We start from the raw sequence: 18187 nt of genomic DNA, 5'->3' as shown, positions 1-18187 counted from the left end.
TTATTATATAACCGTCGTTGAACAGCCGACCCAATTTTTGGGTTTACGACTTCTAGTGTTCAACTCCGTAGCCTAGTAAGTTTGAACCCACTCCAGAAGACAAGGGAAATCCTGGATCAAGTATTGGGAGAAATTTGCCTTCGTGAAGGTTTTTTTGATAGAACTAACCCGCATTTACGTTACATGGAGAGGAAGATCCACCTCTTTCTTGTTCTTTTTCCATTTGGGGCTCATGTAAGAGTTAAATCTAGATAATTAAAAAGAACTTTTTTTTAAAAAAATATTTTATGTTTTCTGCCCAAACTTCTTCTCACTTTTGTTTCTAAGCAATCTCTACAGCTATTTTTTTCCTCCAAATATATTGAATTCATTCACAATCTACAATTGAGATGTAAATAAAATCTTTCTCGCTCTTTTCTTTTCTGGGACCCCTTGTAATTTTGGAAAATATTGTTAACTGATACTTGACTTTTCTTATAATAATTAGTCGATTAACTTAACTTTTCTACTTTCTCTTCGTATACCTGTTTAGGCAGAGTGGTACGATTGTTCTTGATTTCCAGTGGCGCCATCTATAGTCAAGAATTTGATTTCTGTCACACCCGCTTACTGGGTGGACTATTTCATACATCCATTCATTCATCCACAGACCGTAATTTTGACCTGAATCAGAGAACGATCGATCTCCAATCCAGTACCCCCAAAGGTATTGATTAGTTATGGGAAAATGGAGGACTTTGCGACTCGACAGATTTAACGTGCATCAGTCACCATTTACTACACGGGGAGTCTTCGGCCGGCGGGGTTCGAACCCACGAACTCTCGGTTATGGTCCCAGCGCCCTACCGACCAGGCTATCTCGACCCCTTGACTTTTCTTATAATGAATTATATTATTATAATTAAAAAACTATAATGAAGGAATAATTCATATTCAAATTTAATTAAATAATTTCATTTCACTGAAACAGACATAATTGTTGAACTTTAAATGGACATTAAGAAAGACTTACAAATAGTGGTTATGTTTAAAAAATCTTACTTACGTGCACTTGCTGTCTTAAACATATCGCATCTTTGACTGCTGTCCTTGGCAATTACTCTTAAGTCTACCAAATATTCCAAATGTTTTGAGTTCTATCAAAGCAATTCGCTGAAAAATAACTCTAAACNCGTAAACCCAAAAAGTGGGTCGACTTATCCTAAGTATTTAAACTTCTGCCGTAATTATAAGTTACCTTTTCTCTTGCTCTCATCTGGGACACGTGAAACCGCGAAATCTAGTTAATTAAAACTATTGTTTGTAGAAATTATCTAGATGGTAAATTCTAGAAATGTAATTTCTAGAAATTATCTAGAAATTACCTTTGATTCCAAACATTCACTCAAACCAGATATTCTTAGTGAGTTGAATTCTTCAAAAATCGTTAGCTGAAAAGTAATCTTGAGCCTCTTTCTTGTTCTTTTTCTATTTGGGGCCCATAAAAGAGTTAAATGTAGCTAATTAAAAATAAAATTTAAGAAAATATCTTCATCTTCGCAAGCAGCTTCTCAAGTTTTTTCCAAGCAATCTCTCTAATCATTTATTCCCAATATCTTGAAATCACGAAAAATCAGTCACTGAAAAGTAAATTTTGAGCCTCCTTCTTGTTTTTTTCCTATCTGGAGCCCATCTAAGAGTTGAATCGAGTTAATTAAAAAAAAAACTTTTTTTAGGAAAATATCTTGACGTTTTCTTTGTAAGTAGCTTCTCATGCTGTTTTCTAATTTATCTCTCCAATCATTCACTCCCATCGTCCTGAGGTCATTCAAAATCAATTATTGAAAAATAAGTATTAAAAATTATTTGCATCAAATTAACTATTTAAAATTATTTGCGTTAAATTAATTTCCGAGACAATTTGCTTCCACCATTGCATCTTCTTTTTTAGTAGTTAGCAGAGTTCTATTCTACCTCCTCTTCTCCATCTTCCTCCTCCTTGGTCAATCTCTTACCAATCCTTGCTTCATCCTCCGGCACTGTCCACTCGTAGTCATCGAAATCATGCCATTTTCTCTCCAGCCATGTCATAGTGGACTTCGGGAAACTTTTCTCTCGATACTTTCTCCAACTATTGTCCACTTCTTTTCTTGACTTGCATACCTCTATTTTCACCACATGGCTTTGGGTCCTCCATAAAAAAATAAAGAATTCAATTAATAATCATTTTTATTTTATATAAATGTCCTATAAATTATTAATACGATGACAAGTACAGTATTTTTAATTTTATATTCAAAAGCTTGACTTCCGCCATTTTTTTTTTTTTTTCAGAATTCGGTAGGCGAATGTGAATTGACATTATAAAAGAGATACAAAAATTTATAAAACAAGTTCAACAACCAAAAAACATAAATTAGGTTCTTAAACAGGAAAAAATTAGTAAATTGTAAATTAACTTCATTGAATAAAATTAATTCGATAAATTAATTACGATTCTATTCGATTAATTAATAATAATTTGTAACGATTATAAGTCATTCTCATAATCGTAACAAAATGGCGCTTTAAAAAACTTTATCTTACTAAATAAAATATGGAATAGAATCAGAATAGTATAACACATTAAAAACCTAACAACTAAATGAAAAAAAATAAAGAATTTATATACAATATAATCATTTTTATTTCATATTATGTCCAAGAAATTATTAATACGATGACAGATACAGTTATTACTTTATATTCAAATGTATGAGTACCGGCATTTTTTTCTGATATCATTAAGCGAATATGAATTGACATTATAAAACAAAAATTAATAAAACAGATTCTCCAACCAAGAAACGTAAATTGGGTTCTTAAACTGGGAAAAATTGGTAAATTAATTTCTTTAAATAAAATTAATCGAAGAAATATTTGTTTTTAAAATTCATGTTTATTTAAAATAAAAGTAACCATTTTTTCCGAATAAAAGACCACTCTTATAAGAGTTATTTCTTTTATAAATTCTTTTTTTTTTAATTAAATTTCCAGCAATTCTTTTTTTAAAAAATAAAAAATATAAGCGTTATTTACCAAATCAATAAAGAAAAGACAAATTTGGGAAAAAATGCAAAGAAAATAAATTTCTGTTTGTACTATAGCGTAATTGAAAATACTTTCACCGCAGTATCTACTTTTGAATATTAAGCATCTGTTACTACAGTATCAGTACCTATAACTCTATCCACATCTATAACCACAACTAATCAAGTATCAGTAGCGCCAATAATAGTTTGGACACTTTCTAAATGAATACGACTCTCCAACGACGAATAGATCTTTATATTCTAAATTTTAGGGGTTTGTGGGTAGAAAATCTTTATTATTCAAAACTAAAATGTTAAAAAAAAATTTTGCTGAGTGCTCACCTTTTTTCTATCTAGAATGTATTTTACCTTACAGTTATCAAAAACTATACAAATGTAGTATTTTTTTTTCTCGAGGTAGTGAAAATTCTTCTCAGTTAGTGTTTCAGAAAGGGAATGAGGTAGAAAATTAAATGGATTCATCAGTTAGTAAATTTTTCGGAAAAGTTAATCTTGTGGCTTTTGAGCTGCGATGGTTCAGGGCAGTGTTTCCCAAAGTGTGGTACGCGTACCCCCAAGGGTACGGGAGCAGTTTAGTGGTGGTACGCGTTCTTATGCAAAATATCTTGTAACAAACGAAAATTTAAAAAAAATTTTGTTTAAAAACAAAGCTAGCCATGAAAATTTACGATTACGTATTTTTCTATTGGCTATTTTTTGCACAGTTAGGGTGACCCGGGGTAATTCACGATCACTCTGTTTCTGGCGTAAAAAATGATCACCTAAGTTTTATTTTAAAAAAATATTTTTTTTTTAAATTTAAGACATTGACAAGAATGCTTGTACACTTAACTAAAGTATAACTACATTTACTTAATAATAATTTTTTGTTTAATCTAACAAAATAAGTATCTTTTAAACTGCTTTCTGTATTTTCCATTTCAAAGATGAGTTTCAAAATGTGCACATTTCTGCAAAGATCCCCCTCCTTCTCTTAATAATANTAGTTTGGACACTTTCTAAATGAATACGACTCTCCAACGACGAATAGATCTTTATATTCTAAATTTTAGGGGTTTGTGGGTAGAAAATCTTTATTATTCAAAACTAAAATGTTAAAAAAAATTTTACTGAGTGCTCACCTTTTCTCTGTCTAGAATGTATTTTACCTGCGTTTATACAGTTATCAAAAACTATACAAATGTAGTATTTTTTTTCTCGAGGTAGTGAAAATTCTTCTCAGTTAGTGTTTCAGAAAAGGAATGAGGTAGAAAATTAAATGGATTCATCAGTTTGTAGATTTTTCGGAAAAAGTTAATCTTGTGGCTTTTGAGCTGCGATGGTTCAGGGCAATGTTTCCCAAAGTGTGGTACGCGTACCCCCAGGGGTACGGGAGCAGTTTAGTGGGGGTACGCGCTCTTATGCAAAATATCTCGTAACAAACGAAAATTTTAAAAAATTTTATTTAAAAACAAAGCTAGCCATGAAAATTTACGATTGCGTATTTTTCTATTGGCTATTTTTTGCAGAGTTAACAGTTAATATAATATAATTAGTGGTGTGAACAACCAGTTGTGATTTTAAAGTTTTTCGCAATTTTTTAATAGTAAAAATGCATTCATTTTTTTATTAGTGGTACACAGCTTTACGAAAAATTTAGAAATGGTACACAAAAGTCATAAGTTTGGGAAACACTGGTTCCGGGGATTGAGCGAATTCCGGCAATAGCTGGTTGATACGAATTCCGCATCCGGCTTGCACCGACCACAATGCTGACGTGAAATATCCTCAGTGGTAGACGGATCATGGGTTAGAGTCCCCTTGCCGTCAGGCTAACCGTGGAAGATTCTCGGGGTCTTCTTGTCCATGTAACGGAAATACGATTCAGTTCCATCCAAGTCCTCCACGAAGGCAAATTTCACCCAATACTTGATCCAGGAGTTCCCTTGTCTTCTGGTTTGGGTTCAAAATTGCAAGGCTACGAAGTTGAACATTAGTTGTCGTAAACCCATAAAGTGGGTCGACTTTTCAATGATGGTTATGAAATAAAAAAAGTCTTGTGACTTTTTGGATCAAATAGGCGCTCTTGCCTATAACCTTACATGTTAATCTCTGTGCGCTGAAATGATTCTACGTTAAAATTGACTCTGAAGAAACAAATATTATGAGACAGCCCAGACATTTGGCAAAAATTTAAGGGAGTGAAAATGTCGCGATACTGTTAGGAAAAAAAATACTTATGAACATTGCATGAACTTTTACTGTTTAAAATTATATCGTTTATCAGCACATTTTTTCATATATTAGTAGAAACTAAGTACTATAATGGGTATCGCAAATATATTATATATATGCTTACAACTGTGTGACCCTCCAGCTATCTTATGGTTTCACATATAATAAAATATGAAAATGGTTAAATCTTGTCCTTTCTTTATTTGTAGAGACATAACAACAAAAAATGAAGTATAAAAAATATATAAAGAGCAAATATGATATAAATAAGTAATAAAGTGCATAAATCAACTAGTGGTATCTGTTCATCGAATTCTATCACAGATAAAATTCTGGAAGGGGAGTAATGTGGTGTGACTACCACTACAAATATTAAATACCAAATCACTATTATATAAGACATGTTAACTCGATACTATCAGAGGTACCTTTTGATAGATGAAGGTTGACATAGTCGATTCATAATTCCCCTCAATACCATTGTTTTAATTTGTCAGGTTTTTTTTTAAAAAAATAAGAAGGCAATTGACATTTTTATGATCAAAAAAAAAAGTAGAAATTCTATTCGTTTGGCATTTCTTAGACCTACTAGAGATAAACCAGTATATGATAATATATAAAATGAAAATAATTGTTGTGAGAGTAACCAAATTTAATTATAACTCGATTTTTTAAAAAAATGGTCAGTTACCTCATTTTTCGTAAAATCACGGATATAATTAAGAGATAACCGGAAGGTTTTACGGAAATTTAATTTTAAATGCATAGATGTGCAATAAGCTGTTTATCAGAAATCATAATAAAATAATTATAGTAGTTGTTTAATTACAGTTATTTTATAAACATATAACGATTTGGTGCTAATGACAGCCTTAAAAATTCATAGGACTAGCTTTGACCAATGAGAATATTGGAATGTTGTATCATTTGTAATGTCCAATGAGAATACTGGAGAGTGTCATCATTCGCCTTGTCCTATAAGAATATCGGAAACTGATCACATGATTGAATTCTTATCGATATAATTTTCTGAATTTTCTTTCTTTTTAACTTGAGACACTGCCATTGAAACTTAACAAGTTTTATTGTGCTCAAAGTTATTTAAAAAAACTGCTATTTCTAAGATGGATTTCAACGTTTTGTACTTTGTTTTCATGGTTTTTTACTCCCTCTTCAGTTTTGCGTATTCGTCTTTTTGTGACGTTGTTTCATTCTTTCAGCTGAAATGCTTGTACGATCTCGTCTTTTGGATTTATGTTGGTACTAAGTACTCTTGGAAGTTGAATGGTTTAAAAGCCGAGGTGGATTTTTTTCAAAGGTTGAATTTGGTCTTTTACGAGTTGAAGGTTTTTTACTGGTTTCTTTACTTTGTTTACAAAGTCTTTTCAGTTTCTTGTTTTTGGGACACTTTAATGTCCCTTTATGAACTCTACACTGCTCTGGATTTCTATTCCTACTTTGTTCCTTAGATATTTTTGTTCCATGTTTTGTTACACCATTAGTTCAATGTGAATTTATTATAATCAATTCGTTTTTCGATGGCTCAATATCATTTCTATTAATTCTTAAAATATTTAGAATCGTATATTGACTTTTGCCGATCTATTGGATTTTCTTATTTGAAAGTTGTTAAACTTTTAACGAATTAAATGAACCTTAAATTTTCAGTTTCCTAATTTTTCCTTCAGAATACATTCTTTTCTTCCATTTAGTGCTAAACTATTCACAAAGCACAGATTCAATTTTAATTCTTTTAAATCATTAATTCATTTTTCGGTAGCTGAATTTCATCTCGATTGAATCCTAAATCATTTGGAATCCTTCATTGTTAGTTGCCAATATATTGGATTAGCTCCTTTTAACTTTGATAAGCTTTCACGCAATTAAATGAATCTTGTATTTTTCGTTTCCGCATTATTCCAACAGAATAGATTCTTTCTTTTTCAAGATTTTGAAAACTAATGTTTTTGCTGATTATGTATATTTAATAAGTATTTTCTTTCTAGGTAATAAACTAAAATGATAATTATCACGAACTGGAATAGTAAAGTCACTCATACAGTAAAAAATTTTATTTCTAAATTGGTATGTACTTTTAAAATGTTTTACTAATCGAATCATGAAACTAAAAAACTAACTCAAAAAAAGTAAATAGTATTTGTAAACAACTTTAATCTAAACTGCAGTTGATGAAATACAATTCCTTTAGATTTTCATACCTATGTTAGTATTAAAAAATTAGTTCATATAATTAACTTATAAGAAATGTTAAATCTTAGTGTCTCGAGATTTATTTTACCCTTATCATCATTATTTATATTTAAAATAGCTGAATAGCAATTAGATTAATTTTGACAGTATTGCTCTTATTGTAGTTTAATATGGTACATTTTTAAATTTTTACTATCCATTTTTTAAACTTTATACTTTATTTTATATCTCTCTTCGTTGAAAAATGTGTCTATTGAATGGTAAGGCGACTTAGTAACCAAAACCTTCCTAGCCAAAAACAATTATCGATTTTAAAACTTACTGAAAGTATTATGTACCGAAATAATCGTTACCAGATTAAAATTATTAATAGTGCATTTTAAGGCAAGCTGATTTAATAATCGAAAAATTCATATCGTATTTAAATTAACCAAAAAGGATTTTATACCATAGCAGTACCATATTAATTTATAATTATTAATAGTACGTTTTACGACAAGCTGATTTAGTAACCAAATATTTCACATCGCAGTTAAACTTGCCAAAAATATTGCCTACTACAGTAGTTCCGCACATTTTCAATTAAAATTATTGCTTTACGTCAAGCTTTTTTTGATACCAAATAGTTCATATTATCGGTAAACTCCCAAAAAAGTTTGCATTCCGCAGTAGCACAACATTATTTTTAATAAAAATTATTGGCTTTGTTGCTTGTGCACTTTTCAGTAAGCCTACTTAGTAACCAAAAAGTTCATATCTTAGCTAAATTTTCCAAAAGAATTGTATGTCACAGTAGTACAACATTATGTTCACTTAAAATTATTACTAGAGCATTTTATGGTAAATCTATTTAGTAACCGAAAAGTTCATATCGTAGCTAAACTTGCCAAAAGTATTATATACTTCTGTAGTACCACATTATTTTCATTTAAAATAATTGTTGGCACATTTAGTATTCTTATCTATAAAAGTCTTATTTAAAGATGAATTAAATATAATGCCTCATTTAATTTTTTAAGTGGCTTGTATTAGATGTTTACCTCACATGCTTATACCGTTTCTCAAAAATTATAATACAAATAATTTCGTCATCTTTTTATTGTATACCTTCATCCTATTTAATAATGAATTTATCGCATTTGTAAGGGAATTAAATGTTTATGTCTTTTAATCAAATTCTACAAAAAATGTACATGATTCTTATTTGAATTAAAATGAGGTAAGAGATTTAATTCGTAGATCAAACCTGCATTCTGAAAAATAAATAAATACGTTTAGCTTAAACAAATATTTAAATTAATAGATATTAAATTAATATTTAAGTCAATTGCTTTACTATTCCACCTTTTCAAAAATATTTAGAGGAGTATGGGAAAAAATTGGCGATTCTGTCATTTCCATGTCTTTATGTCGCTTCAGAGTTTATTTATGCAATTCTTCCTTTGGCTCTCTTGAATTCAAAATTCTTAGAAAGAACAACTTGCATACATGCATGTGTAGTTTTAAGTACTAAATAAATTTATCATTATAAGTTTAGTATTTAAGCAAAATTTACCCTGGCATCATTTTGGCTTTTGTTTCATATTGTTTTATATTAAAATATCTAAGTTTCATTTGGCAATCTTGTTTCTCAAAATTATGTGTTCAGTAGTTATTTATGCTACTGTGTTTATTTTATTTTTATTTTCAGTGTTATTTGAATATGGCAGAATTCATCGATCTACTCTGTAAAAATATATTTTCATGGAATGTACGGAATTAACGATTCTTTTACTCCTCGGGGGGCTGTTGCTCGTGTTCTGGCTACTTATAAATCTGTCTGACAGCCCTCTTGGGGAACTATTTTGATTGCTAAACACTAACACTAAAATGGCAACTGTTCTATAAGATCCAGCGACTACTTCTTCCGTAGGTAACCATTGCGCTTCCAATGTGGTAAAAAAAAAGATAAGAAATTGGAACACATCTGATTGACTTTGTGTTCTATGACAAAACTTCAAAAGCTGTCGTTTTTACAGATGCTCATGATGTAGAAAAAAATTGACCTTTTGTACATCATCAAATATTGTTCCAAGTGTTTAAGCAATTAGAATAAAATAACCTCGCCTCCTCGTTTGGCGTTCCCTGGGCAACATTGTGGTACAATACAGAAATTATAGGCAAAGATTCTTTTGTACCACAATGGCTAAGAGGTTATATGAAAAAGTGGAAAATTAGATAAATTTAGTGTTGATAAAACAATCTAAGAACTTAATAAATAAGAATTTTTGTTGTAGCTAAAACATTTTTAATAGAGTCACTACCATTTTAAAGTTTTGCATCTTCGTTTCCTCATATATGTAAGTAAAATTAGCAGATCGGCTGATTTATAAATGAAAAGACTGTTAAATATCTTTAAATTGTTGGAGTAGCCATTAAAATGCATTAAATCTGTTTAAAAGTACTGAAAAAGGTTTCGGCAATTTATTGAAGAAAAAAGCAATTAACACTAAACAATTGGCGATTATTTGAACTGGCATGAATCAAATATTAACATTCTTTATTTATGAAGCATCTAATTGTACTAATAACAGTGTTAATTTTATGGGCTAAATTGTTAAATTTGTTAGCCAATACTTCAAATGAGCGGCTGCTTAAATGTGTAGCGCCAATAACATCTGTATCCATTTGGCTCCATTTTCCCCAGAGCCCGTTTTGATTCCATTTTTCATCCTTTTCAGCATTTGCGGAAAATCTAATTTTTTCTTAAAGCTATTAAAACAATTTTATCAACCAATGTTTTAATAAGTTTTTTTGTTCAGAGTTCATTTAAATAACTATACAAACCTTTGAAACTTATGCCTTATGGGAATAAAACTAATTCCATCGTGTTTAGAGCTATTATTTTTAATACATGAATAAAATAAAGCTCATTGCATTAGGATTCCTCTTAAGTGAGGTGCTTTTGAATTAAATTATTTGTAAATTGGTAAAAAAATTGGTAATTACATCAGCACATTTAATAATTTTTTTTTATGGAACTTATTTGAAACACAATGTCAGTTTATTCTTGTATGCCTTAGATTTAAAGCTGCTGAATTTATATCAATATTATTTTTCGCCATTTAAGCTAGTTTCTTTCGCTTTTCAAGATCAAATCAACAGATCAAGTTTTTATCATGCTATTTAAATTTTTTTCAGGCTTCAAGGTTCACATTGATAATTTTAGCCCTACATTAAAATTATTTAATTATTTGTAATCTAAAGTTAGCTTTCATAGTGACTAAAATCGCTTTTATACAAACCAACTCGAAGAGTGATTATAATCTGAAACAATCTTAATTTCATAGGAAATTGAGAAGACCAATGTTTAGTGCACATTGTTGAATAAATGTTAAATATCGGTGGAAGTACGGTACAGAATGGAATGCAATAAATTTACTGAAATATCGAAAAAGCAGTTTGAAAGGTCATATTTCGATATAAAAAAAGGTATGTATCATTGAGATTATATTTTTTCACATCGAAAAAATATATAGTAAAATGTATTATTGTTGTTACTAATTTATGGATTTATAAACTTTTTATTTTTAAATTTTTTTTGTATATTTTTAGTAACTGAAAACAAACGAATTCTATACATTTGTTTAATTTAAAAGAACAGGCCTGGGAACTCACCTCAACTCTAATGAATGTTCATTTTATTTTAAACCAGTGCTCCCCAAACTTTTTATCACCAAGGACAGGTCGATCCTCCCTGAGGAAAGGGGGACATTGATTGCTTGTATGATTTAGATTTAGTGATTTTAATTCAATTGTATTTAAAGCTCCCGGTCAACTTCTCGTCCATGAAAAGTCAAACCAACCCGAGAAAAATACATCAGAGTGAATAAAACGTAAGAAATTTAATGTTCCTTGGGCGGCCTGTTACCCTGTAACCAGCCTTTACAACTACAGAATGTGCAGAAAGATTTTGAGCGTGTGGTTTGGATTTCTTGTCAACTTTTAAACATAGTTTAAAGGATGTAGAAAAATGTAAACTTCAATTTGCTTTTATAATATATTCATTTTGAGCTATATCTTGCATTGTTCTATAGTAAATTATATTATTTTTTATTCGGATATTATAGCATTTTATAATTCATGTTGCTTGTCATTTTGTGACACTTTGCTCTTTTCCTACACCAGTGTTACCCAAAGTGTGGTGCGCGTACCCTCAGGGGTACGGGAACAGTTTGGCAGGGGTACGCGTTCTTATGCGAAATATCTTGTAACAAACGCAAATTTCAAAAATATTTAGTTAAAACCATATCTAGCCATGAAAATTCATGATTTTATGCATATTTCTATTGGCTATTTTTTGCAGAGTCAACAGTTAATAATTAGTGGTGTCAACAGCCGGCTGTGATATTTTACTTTTGTGCAATTTTTTTTTAGTACAAAATACATTCTTTGTTTTAGTAGTGGTACACAGAGTTACGAAAAATTTAGAAAGGGTACACAAAATTCATAAGTTTGGGAAACACTGTCCTACACCATTGGAGAAAAATAAAAATAAAGTGCAATTCAGTAACTTAAGTAGTAATTAATAAAAATTTCTAATAATTTTATAAATTCGAATTCATTATTATTATTTATTTTTAAATAAAAATTATTAATTAATGAAACTAATTAATAATTAGTATCCTACTTAAAGTAAATAGTTATTCAAACTTTTTACCTAGAGCAGGGATGGGGAAACTACGGCCCGCGGGCCAACTGTGGCCCGCCGGAAGATTTTATCCGGCCCGCGGACAGAATTTTAACTAGCTGATCAGTGGCGAATATATCTACTTTGTTTAAAGCTATTTTTGTTCTTTCTTTTTTAACAAAGTACTGATGACCTTTCCACTTTCTTTATTTTTGTTCTACAAAACATAAATTAATTAAAATAGTTAGCACAAACAGCTTTAACTGGTAAAATGTTGAAAGCAAAAGTTCTTTATAGAATAGCTGTAGATTAGCTCCAACTAGTCTTTCTCGAGGAGCAGACATATGGAATCTAGGTGAATTGTACTTCACATGAGGCTGACTACGCGTTTTAAGTTCCAACGAACGGATTTTTCTGTCGGCTCGAGCTCTAACATAATTTACTGCGTATGGAAAGGTTGCACACATGCAACGTCATTGTAAATAATGGTGAAATTATTAAATGTATAAAATGGCTACTGCCTTTTGGAGTTATTTGTAAACATTTTTTATCCCAAAATGGCAACTAAAAATCGCAAAGTTGATGTAGAGTGACATGCACTCAATGAGGGATTGACTTTATTTTATTTCAGAAGTTTTTACTCGGCCCACCAAACTTTTTTTTTCTAGATTTTTGGCCCACGACCAAAAAAGTTTGCCCATCCCTGACCTAGAGACTTAGAAAAGTTACATGGTGAGATAAAAAGTGTAGGTCAATTTCCTCTCTGTATATTAACAACAACGCGATGCTTTATCTACAAACTTGGAATGAAATTTATCCATGTAATTTTGCTACGCCTCTCAAACTTATTTTTTCAAGTTCATTTTATCAATAAAACATTCCTTTACAGTTACTACATTTTTAAAAAATAAATGTCATGAAATAAAAAATAAAAAAAATCAAACGAATATAAATATTTTTATTATTAAAATTGACTTATAATGACTAGATGCAATGCGTCATTGCACTTATCCTACATTGTTTTAAATTTCATAACCTCATCTAACTCAATATATGGTTAATAAATGAGTATAATTTCAAATAAATATTTTGATAAATAATATAATATGTTTGTTTTAAATACATTTCAAAAAAAAATTTTTTTTTAAGTTATTCTACAGATGTACGATAAGCTGTTTCTTACCCTGTAATCGAAAATCTCAATAAAATATTTATAGAAGACAAGCGACTAGGGACAGGACGATTCCATAATACAAACGGACTTAGAAAATTTAGAAAGGGGAAAATGAGCTCGATATCGGGAAAACGTTGGTGGTGAGAGCTTTAGCTTAGNGCTAACAAATCAAATTTCTCCGAGGCAATTCTAAAGACAAGCGACTAGGGACAGGACGATTCCATAATACAAACGGACTTAGAAAATTTAGAAAGGGGAAAATGAGCTCGATATCGGGAAAACGTTGGTGGTGAGAGCTTCAGCTTAGCAAAATATCGCCTTATTTTAGCGCCAACATTGGAAGTAAAATTTTGGCGGGATTTTCTGAAACAAAAAAAAAAACTTAACTATAGGGTCATCAAAAAAGAAAGAACTGATTATTAGGCTTTACAGAGAAGACAGTCAGATTTGATTTTTTTTATCTTCAAAGTACGTTTTTTATGCAGAGAGGTACGTACCTCAGTACTGTTGACAATTATCGGTCGCTGTTCCAGCAATTCTGTAGATGTTGGAGGAGCGTGAGGGGGGGGGAGATCGTGAAAAGAATTCCGTGTATAAACCGGGCAGTGGCACTTGACCTTAAAAAAACATCAGTGTTGGGTATGCCAGGCAAATATATACCGGGCAATGGCACTTGACCTTAAAAAAACATCAGTGTAGGGTATACCGGGCAGTGGCACTTAACTAGACCTTGTATATATTTCAGACGTTTACCAAAAGTCTAGTCAACTAGGCCTAGTATATGTGCCACTGCCCGGTATACCCTACGCTGATGTTTTTTTAAGGTCAAGTGCCATTGCCCGGTATATATTTGCCCGGCATACCCTACACTGATGTTTTTTTAAGGTCAAGTGCCATTTCCCGGTATATATTTGCCCGGTATACGCTACACTAATGCTTTTTTAAGGTCAAGTGCCACTGCCCGGTATATATTTGCCCGGTATACCCTACACGGATGTTTTTTTAAGATCAAGTACCATTGGCCGGCATAATTCTCACATTTTATACTTTGCCTAAAAACATCCAGTATTCTATACAATGCCGGCAACATACATATATTAAGATCTAACTAACTTTAAAGTAAAAAAAAAAATTAAAAATAAAAGCAAAAATAAAAGCAAAACAGATACAATAATAAAAGCAATGACGTAACGAATAAATTCAACAAATAACATATTTTATACGCGTTCGAAAATGACAGCAAACGTCGCAAAAAATAAACATAAAAACAAATGCGAACGGTGACGGTAAACCTTTGAAATTTAACCAATACACCAAGGAAGCGAACAAAGAAATCCCCAATATTCTCAGTGTAATTTCCCTCTTTCCCTATTTTCACTCTTCCGACGAAACTCTAAGTTTTTAACATTATGGAATTGTCCTTCCCCTAGTCGCTTGTATTCTAAAGTATAAATTAAGGTAGTATTGTTAAGTTGAAACACAATATTTTTAGTTTTGATGTCAACAATACAATTCAATTTTTCACAAANTACTCTTCCGACGAAACTCTAAGTTTTTAACATTGTGGAATTGTCCTTCCCCTAGTCGCTTGTCTATTGAAGCATAGTAATTTTATAACAAATAATAATTTTGTGCTTATGTTAGCCCTACTTTCTTAAACTTCATATGATTCGTTTGACCAATCAAAAAAATTGGTGAGTTTCACCAATTGCTTTAGCCAATCAAAATATTGTAAAATCGCCTTATGTGTCTTGACGAATGAAAATGTTGTAAACTGATCACATGATAGAATTCTAATATTATAGATTCTTTCTTTTTAACTTGAGACACTGCCATTGAAACTTAACAAGTTTTATTGTGACTCAAAGTTATTTAAAAAAACTGCTATTTCTACGATGGATTTCAACGTTTTGTACTTTGTTTTCATGGTTTTTTACTCCCTCTTCAGTTTTGTGTATTCATCTTTTTTTGACGTTGTTTCATTCTTTCAGCTGAAATGCTTGTATGATCTCTTCTTTTGGATTTATGTTGGTACTAAGTACTCTTGGAAGTTGAATGGTTTAAAAGCCGAGGTGGATTTTTTTCAAAGGTTGAATTTAGTCTTTTACGAGTTGAAGGTTTTTTACTGGTTTCTTTACTTTGTTTACAAAGTCTTTTCAGTTTCCTGTTTTTGGGACATTTTAATGACCCTTTATGAACTCTACACTGCTCTGGATTTCTATTCCTACTTTGTTCCTTAGATATTTTTGTTCAATGTTTTGTTACACTATTAGTTCAATGTGAATTTATTATAATCAATTCGTTTTTCGATGGCTCAATATCATTTTTATTAATTCTTAAAATATTTAGAATCGTATATTGACTTTTGCCGATCTATTAGATTTTCTTATTTGAAATATTATAAAATTTCAAGCAATTAAATGATTCTTAGATTTTTCATTTTCGCAATTAATACAACATAGTTTCTCCTCTTCTTTTTATTGTAAAAAATTTCAAAAATCATAGGTTTAACTCATTATTGTCAAAAATTACATTTTTTGTGACTCAATTTCATTTCTACTGATTTTTAAATTATTCGGAATCATCCATTTGCTTTTAGCGGTCCATTAAAATTGCTTATTTGAAAGTTGATAAAATTTTAAGCAATTAAATTAATCTTACAATTTCTCAATTTTTTTAACATTATATTTTCTTTTTTCTTTAAAAAGTTTGAAAATTAGTCTTTCTTGTTGATTATAGATGTCTAATAAGTATTTTATTTTCCAGGTAACCGTTAAACTAAAACTAGAATTATCACGAACCGGAATAGTAAAGTTACTCATTTAGTAAACATTTTTTATTTAAAGTGGTACGTACCTTTAAACCTTTTCACTAATTAAACAGCGAAATAAAAATAAAAAAATTTAATACAGAAAAAATAAATAGCATCTGTAAGCAATTTTAAAAGGTGAATCTAAACTACAGTAAATAAGATAAAATTCATTTCAATTCATACTTATGTTAATATTAAAAAGTTAATTCTAATAATGATCTTATTATAGCAAAGATTAAATTAAAGTGTCTCGAGATTTATTTCCCACTAAATATCAAATTCAACTTTATAAGCGCAGAATTAGCAATTAGATTAATCTTGGTGAAATTTTTTTGTTTTGTAATTCAATATTATACATTTTCCAAACTTTGTTGATCATTACTATATTTTCTTTTCATTTTCGTTGAATAATGCTCCTTCTACGGTTTGGCGTTTTAGTAAATAAAATATTCTTATTGTATTTTAATTTGCCAAAGAGACTGTGTAACAAAGTAGTACCACATTATTTGCTTCAGTTAAAATTATTTCTAAGTCATTTTAAGGCAAACTGATTTAGTAGCCAATAAGTTCGCACCGTAGTTTTACTTCCCAAAAGTATTGTATATTGCTAGTACATTTTACTGTAAGCCTATAATAGAAACCAAAAAGTTTATACTGTGGCGGCTAAACTGGCGAAAAGTATTGTGTACCACGATAGTACTGCATTATTTTTAGTTAAAACTATTGTTAGTACGTTTTATGTTTTTGGCTATAAAAGCCTAAGCCATATAAAAAGTGCAATGAAATTTGATGCCACTTTTTTTTTAAATTTTAAATAGCTATATTTATAAATAAATACGTATTTTACTTTACTTGCTTTTACTGTCACTCAAAAGTTAAATTACGAGATAAAGAATATTTGACATCAATTTCGCTCCCCCCCCCTCCTATTTTGTAATGAATTTTAACGCATATGTAAAAGCATAAGATGTTCAAGTTATTTAAACGAATTCCACAAAAGTACACCATGTTATTTAAATTAAAATGAAATCAAAAACCTAATGATTAAATCAAATGCACACTTAGAAAATTAAATAAATAAAATTAGTTTGAACAAATATTCGAATTAATACACTCATAAACAATTGCTTTACTATTCCACATTTTCAAAAATATTTAGAGGAGTATAGGACAAAATCGTCGTTTCTGTCGTTTCCATGTCTTTATGTCTCTTCAGAGTTTATTTATGCAATTCTTCCTTTGGCTCTCTTGAATTCTAAATTCTTGCAAAGAACAACTTGCATACATGCATGTGTAGTTTTAAGTACTAGATAAGTTTATCATTATAAGTTTAGTGTTTAAGCAAAATTTAACCTGACATCATTTCGGCTTTTGTTTGATATTGTTTTGCATTAAAATATCTAAGTTTCATTTGGCATTCTGGTTATCAAAATTATGTGTTCAGTAGTTATTTATGCTACTGTATTTATTTTGTTATTTTTATTTACACTGTTATTTGAATGTGGTAGAATTCATAGATCTACCCTGTAAGAATATATTTACATGGAATGTACGGAATCGACGATTCTTTTACTCCTCGGAGGGCTGTTGTTGTTCTGGCCATTTATAAATATGTATGACAGCCTTCTTGGGGAACTATTTTGACTGCTAAACACAAAGTAACAGTTTGCTCTTAGACCCAGTGAAAACTACATCTAAAGAGTTTTCAATGTAAATTTTACAGAAATATTACAAAGTATATATTAGTATATAAAGGTATATAAAGGTTCTGTATTCTATGACAAAATTTAAAAATTAGTAAGCTTCACAGATAATTGTAGATGCATGTGATACAAAAAAATGACCTTTTTTACACCATCAAATATCTCAGTGTTTTAGCAGTGAGAATTAAAATAACCTCGCCTCCACGTTTGGCGTTCCCTGGACAACATTGTGATCATTGTATCCCAATGGCTAAGAGGTTATATGAAAAAGTGGAAGTTCGTTAAATTTAAATTGCCAAAAAAAACCCGAACAATCAGTGACTAAAATATTTT

The sequence above is a fragment of the Parasteatoda tepidariorum genome, chromosome 4, assembly GCF_043381705.1.
Source record: "Parasteatoda tepidariorum isolate YZ-2023 chromosome 4, CAS_Ptep_4.0, whole genome shotgun sequence".
Classification (NCBI taxonomy): domain Eukaryota; kingdom Metazoa; phylum Arthropoda; class Arachnida; order Araneae; family Theridiidae; genus Parasteatoda; species Parasteatoda tepidariorum.
Note: the sequence above shows the minus strand (reverse complement) of the source record.